Genomic DNA, 6,000 nt, shown 5'->3' with positions numbered 1-6,000 from the left:
GCAGGCCAGGGAAGGTACCAGGCTGACCCGGGAGCAGGATTCTACTAGTACATCTTCAGTTGTAGCTGCACTGCAGCCTGTGCTCAGGCCAGGGAAGATGCCTGGCTGTCCCAGGAGAAGGCTTCTGCTAGTGCATCTGCAGTTGTACCTGTGCAGCAGCCTGTGCCCAGGCCAGGGAAGATGCCTGGCTGGCCCAGGAGCAGGCTTCTGTTACTGCATCTGCAGTTGTAGCTGCGCAGCAGCCTGTGCTCAGGCCAGAGAAGATGCATGGCTGGCCCAGGAGCAGGCTTCTGCTAGTGCATCTACTGTTGTAGCTGCACTGCAGCCTGTGCTCGGGCCAGGGAAGATGCCTGGCTATCTCGGGAGCAGGCTTCTGCTAGTGCATCTGCAGTTGTAGCTGCGCAGCAGCCTGTGCTCAGGCCAGGGAAGGTGCCAGGCTGTCCCGGGAGCAGGCTTCTGCTAGTGCATCTGCAGTTGTAGCTGTGCAGCAGACTGTGTGCAGGCCAGGGAAGGTGTCAGGCTATCCCGGGAGCAGGCTTCTGCTGGTGCATCTGCTGTTGTAGCTGTGCAGCAGCCTGTGCTCAGGCCAGAGAAGATGCCTGGCTGTCCCAGGAGCAGGCTTCTGCTAGTGCATCTGCAGTTGTAGCTGTGCAGCAGCATGTGCTCAGGCCAGGGAAGATGCCAGGCTGTCACAGGAGCAGGCTTCTACTAGTGCATCTACAGTTGTAGCTGCTCAGCAGCCTATGCTCAGGCCAGGGAAGATGTCTGGCTGGCCCAGGAGCAGGCTTCTGCTAGTGCATCTGCAGTTGTACCTGTGCAGCAGCCTGTGCTCAGGCCAGTGAAGATGCCAGGCTGTCCCGGGAACAGGCTTCTACTAGTGCATCTGCAGTTGTAGCTGCGCCTCAGCCTGTGCTCAGGCCAGGGAAGGTGCCAGGCTGGACCGGGAACAGGCTTCTACTAGTGCATCTTCAGTTGTAGCTGCACTGCAGCCTGTGATCAGGTCAGGGTAGATGCCTGGCTGTCCCAGGAGCAGGCTTCTACTAGTGCATCTTCAGTTTTAGCTGCGCAGCAGCCTGTGCTTAGGCCAGGGAAGATGCATGGCTGGCCCAGGAGAAGGCTTCTGCTACTGCATCTGCAGTTGTAGCTGCACAGCAGCCTGTGCTCAGGCCAGGGAAGATGCATGGCTGGCCCAGGAGCAGGCTTCTGCTACTGCATCTGCAGTTGTAGCTGCGCAGCAGCCTGTGCTCAGGCCAGGGAAGGTGCCAGGCTGTCCCGGGTGCAGGCTTCTGCTAGTGCATCTGCAGTTGTACTCAGCCTGGGATCAGGCCAGGGTAGGTGCCAGACTGTCCTAGGAGCAGGCTTCTGCTAGTGCATCTGCAGTTGTACCTGCGAAGCAGCCTGTGCTCAGGCCAGGGAAGATGCCTGGCTGTCCCAGGAGCAGGCTTCTACTAGTGCATCTGCAGTTGTACCTGTGCAGCAGCCTGTGCTCAGGCCAGGGAAGGTGCCAGGCTGTCCCGGGAACAGGCTTCTACTAGTGCATCTGCAGTTGTAGCTCAGACGCAGCCTGTGCTCAGGTCAGGGAAAGTGCCAGGCTGTCCCAGGAGAAGGCTTTTACTAATGCATCTGTAGTTGTAGCTGTACAGCAGCCTGTGCTCAGGCCAGGGAAGATGCCAGGCTGTCCCGGGAGCAGGCTTCTACTAGTGCCTCTGCAGTTGTAGCTGCACAACAGTCTGAGCTCAGTCCAGGGAAGATGCCTGGCTGTCCCGGGAGCAGGCTTCTGCTAGTGCATCTGCAGTTGTAGCTGCGCAGCAGCCTGTGCTCAGGCCAAGGAAGATGCCAGGCTGTCACAGGAGCAGGCATCTACTAGTGCATCTACAGTTGTAGCTGTGCAGCAGCCTGTGCGCAGGCCAGGGAAGGTGCCAGGCTTTCCCGGGAGGAGGCTTCTGCTAGTGCATCTACAGTTGTAGCTGTGCAGCAGCCTGTGCTCAGGCCAGGGAAGATGCCTGGCTGTCCCAGGAGCAGGCTTCTGCTAGTGCATCTGCAGTTGTAGCTGTGCAGCAGCTTGTGCTCAGGCCAGGGAAGATGCCAGGCTGTCACAGGAGCAGGCTTCTACTAGTGCATCTACAGTTGTAGCTGCTCAGCAGCCTGTGCTCAGGCTAGGGAAAGTGCCAGGCCATCCTGGGAGCAGGCTTCTGCTAGTGCATCTGCAGTTGTAGCTGCACAGCAGCCTGTGCTCAGGCCAGGGAAGATGCCAGGCTGTCACAGGAGCAGGCTTCTACTATTGCATCTACAGTTGTAGCTGCACTGCAGCCTGTGCTCAGGCCAGGGAAGATGCCTGGCTGTCCCGGGAGCAGGCTTCTGCTAGTGCATCTGCTGTTGTGGCTGTGCAGCAGCCTGTGCTCAGGCCAGGGAAGATGCCTGGCTGTCCCAGGAGCAGGCTTCTACTAGTGTATCTGCAGTTGTAGCTGCGCAGCGGCCTGTGCGCATGGCTAGGGAAAGTGCCAGACCATCCTGGGAGCAGGCGTCTACTGGTGCATCTGCAGTTGTAGCTGCACAGCAGCCTGTGCGCAGGCCAGGGAAAGTGCCAGGCTGTCCCTGGAGCCTGCTTCTGCTAGTGCATCTGCAGTTGTAGCTCAGACGCAGCCTGTGCTCAGGTCAGGGAAAGTGCCAGGCTGTCCCAGGAGAAGGCTTTTACTAGTGCATCTGTAGTTGTAGCTGTGCAGCAGCCTGTGCTCAGGCCAGGGAAGATGCCAGGCTGTCCCGGGATCAGGCTTCTACTAGTGCATCTGCAGTTGTAGCTGCGCAGCAGCCTGTGCTCAGGCCAGGGAAGATGCCAGGCTGTCACAGGAGCAGGCTTCTACTAGTGCATCTATAGTTGTAGCTGCACTGCAGCCTGTGCTCAGGCCAGGGAAGATGCCTGGCTGTCCCGGGAGCAGGCTTCTGCTAGTGCATCTGCAGTTGTAGCTGCGCTGCAGGCTGTGCTCAGGACAGGGAAGATGCCTGGCTGTCCCGGGAGCAGGCTTCTGCTAGTGCATCTGCAGTTGGAGCTGCGCAGCAGCCTGTGCTCAGGCCAGGGAAGGTGCCAGGCTGTCCCGGGAGCAGGCTTCTGGTAGTGCATCTGCAGTTGTAGCTGCGCAGCAGACTGTGCTCAGGCTAGGGAAAGTTCCAGGCCATCCTGGGAGCAGGCTTCTGCTAGTGCATCTGCAGTTGTAGCTGCACAGCAGCCTGTGCTCAGGCCAGGGAAGATGCCAGGCTGTCACAGGAGCAGGCTTCTACTAGTGCATCTACAGTTGTAGCTGCACTGCAGCCTGTGCTCAGGCCAGGGAAGATGCCTGGCTGTCCCGGGAGCAGGCTTCTGCTAGTGCATCTGCTGTTGTGGCTGTGCAGCAGCCTGTGCTCAGGCCAGGGAAGATGCCTGGCTGTCCCAGGAGCAGGCTTCTGCTAGTGCATCTGCTTTTGTGGCTGTGCAGCAGCCTGTGCTCAGGCCAGGGAAGATGCCTGGCTGTCCCAGGAGCAGGCTTCTGCTAGTGCATCTGCAGTTGTAGCTGTGCAGCAGCCTGTGCTCAGGCCAGGGAAAATGCCTGGCTGTCCCAGGAGCAGGCTTCCACTAGTGCATCTGCAGTTGTAGCTGCGCAGCAGCCTGTGCGCAGGCCAGGGAAGGTGCATGGCTGTCCCAGGAGCAGGCTTCTACTAGTGCATCTGCAGTTGTAGCTGCGCAGCAGCCTGTGCGCAGGCCAGGGAAGGTGCATGGCTGTCCCAGGAGCAGGCTTCTACTAGTGCATCTGCAGTTGTAGCTGCTCAGCAGCCTGTGCTCAGGCTAGGGAAAGTGCTAGGCCATCCTGGGAGCAGGCTTCTACTAGTGCATCTGCAATTTTAGCTGCACAGCAGCCTGTGCTCAGGCCAGGGAAGATGTCTGGCTGGCCCAGGAGCAGGCTTCTGCTAGTGCATCTGCAGTTGTACCTGTGCAGCAGCCTATGTTCAGGTCAGGGAAAGTGCCAGGCCATCCTGGGAGCAGGCGTCTACTAATGCATCTGCAGTTGTAGCTGCACAGCAGCCTGTGCGCAGGCCAGGGAAGGTGCCAGGCTGTCCCTGGAGCCTGCTTCTGCTAGTGCATCTGCAGTTGTAGCTCAGACACAGCCTGTGCTCAGGTCAGGGAAAGTGCCAGGCTGTCCCAGGAGAAGGCTTTTACTAGTGCATCTGTAGTTGTAGCTGTGCAGCAGCCTGTGCTCAGGCCAGGGAAGATGCCAGGCTGTCCCGGAATCAGGCTTCTACTAGTGCATCTGCAGTTGTAGCTGCGCAACAGCCTGAGCTCAGGCCAGGGAAGATGCCTGGCTGTCCCGGGAGCAGGCTTCTGCTAGTGCATCTGCAGTTGTAGCTGCGCAGCAGCCTGTGCTCAGGCCAGGGAAGATGCCAGGCTGTCCCGGGAGCAGGCTTCTGCTAGTGCATCTGCAGTTGGAGCTGCGCAGCAGACTGTGCTCAGGCTAGTGAAAGTGCCAGGCCATCCTGGGAGCAGGCGTCTACTAGTGCATCTGCAGTTGTAGCTGCACAGCAGCCTGTGCACAGGCCAGGGAAGGTGCCAGGCTGTCCCTGGAGCCTGATTCTGCTAGTGCATCTGCAGTTGTAGCTCAGAAGCAGCCTGTGCTCAGGTCAGGGAAAGTGCCATGCTCTCCCAGGAGAAGGCTTTTACTAGTGCATCTGTAGTTGTAGCTGTGCAGCAGCCTGTGCTCAGGCCAGGGAAGGTACATGGCTGTCCCAGGAGCAGGCTTCTACTAGTGCATCTGCAGTTGTAGCTGCTCAGCAGCCTGTGCGCAGGCCAGGGAAGGTGCCAGGCTGTCCCTGGAGCCTGCTTCTGCTAGTGCATCTGTAGTTGTAGCTGTGCAGCAGCCTGTGCTCAGGCCAGGGAAAATGCCTGGCTGTCCCAGGAGCAGGCTTCTGCTAGTGCATTTGCAGTTGTAGCTGTGCAGCAGCCTGTGCTCAGGCCAGGGAAGATGCATGGCTGGACCAGGAGCAGGCTTCTGCTAGTGCATCTGCTGTTGTGGCTGTGCAGCAGCCTGTGCTCAGGCCAGGGAAGATGCCTGGCTGTCCCAGGAGCAGGCTTCTGCTAGTGCATCTGCAGTTGTAGCTGTGCAGCAGCCTGTGCTCAGGCCAGGGAAGATGCCTGGCTGTCCCAGGAGCAGGCTTCCACTAGTGCATCTGCAGTTGTAGCTGCGCAGCAGCCTCTGCTCAGGCCAGGGAAGATGCCTGGCTGTCCCAGGAGCAGGCTTCCACTACTGCATCTGCAGTTGTAGCTGCGCAACACCCTGTGCTCAGGCCAGGGAAGGTGCCAGGCTTTCCCAGGAGAAGGCTTTTACTAGTGCATCTGCAGTTGTAGCTGCGCAGCAGCCTGTGCTCAGGCCAGAGAAGATGCCAGGCTGTCCCGGGAGCAGGCTTCTACTAGTGCATCTGCAGTTGTAGCTGCGCAACACCCTGTGCTCAGGCCAGGGAAGGTGCCAGGCTGTCCCAGGAGCAGGCTTCTGCTAGTGCATCTTCAGTTGTAGCTGCACAACAGCCTGAGCTCAGTCCAGGGAAGATGCCTGGCTGTCCCGGGAGCAGGCTTCTGCTAGTGCATCTGCAGTTGTAGCTGCGCAGCAGCCTGTGCGCAGGCCAGGGAATGTGCCAGGCTGTCACAGGAGCAGGCAACTACTAGTGCATCTACAGTTGTAGCTGTGCAGCAGCCTGTGCGCAGGCCAGGGAAGGTGCCAGGCTTTCCCGGGAGGAGGCTTCTGCTAGTGCATCTGCTGTTGTAGCTGTGCAGCAGCCTGTGCTCAGGCCAGGGAAGATGCCTGGCTGTCCCAGGAGCAGGCTTCTGCTAGTGCATCTGCAGTTGTAGCTGTGCAGCAGCTTGTGCTCAGGCCAGGGAAGATGCCAGGCTGTCACAGGAGCAGGCTTCTACTAGTGCATCTACAGTTGTAGCTGCTCAGCAGCCTGTGCTCAGGCTAGGGAAAGTGCCAGGCCATCCTG

The sequence above is a fragment of the Ambystoma mexicanum genome, chromosome 3p (genome assembly GCF_040938575.1).
Source record: "Ambystoma mexicanum isolate Mex_15411 chromosome 3p, UKY_AmexF1_1, whole genome shotgun sequence".
Classification (NCBI taxonomy): Eukaryota; Metazoa; Chordata; class Amphibia; order Caudata; family Ambystomatidae; genus Ambystoma; species Ambystoma mexicanum.
This window is presented reverse-complemented; position numbering follows the sequence as displayed.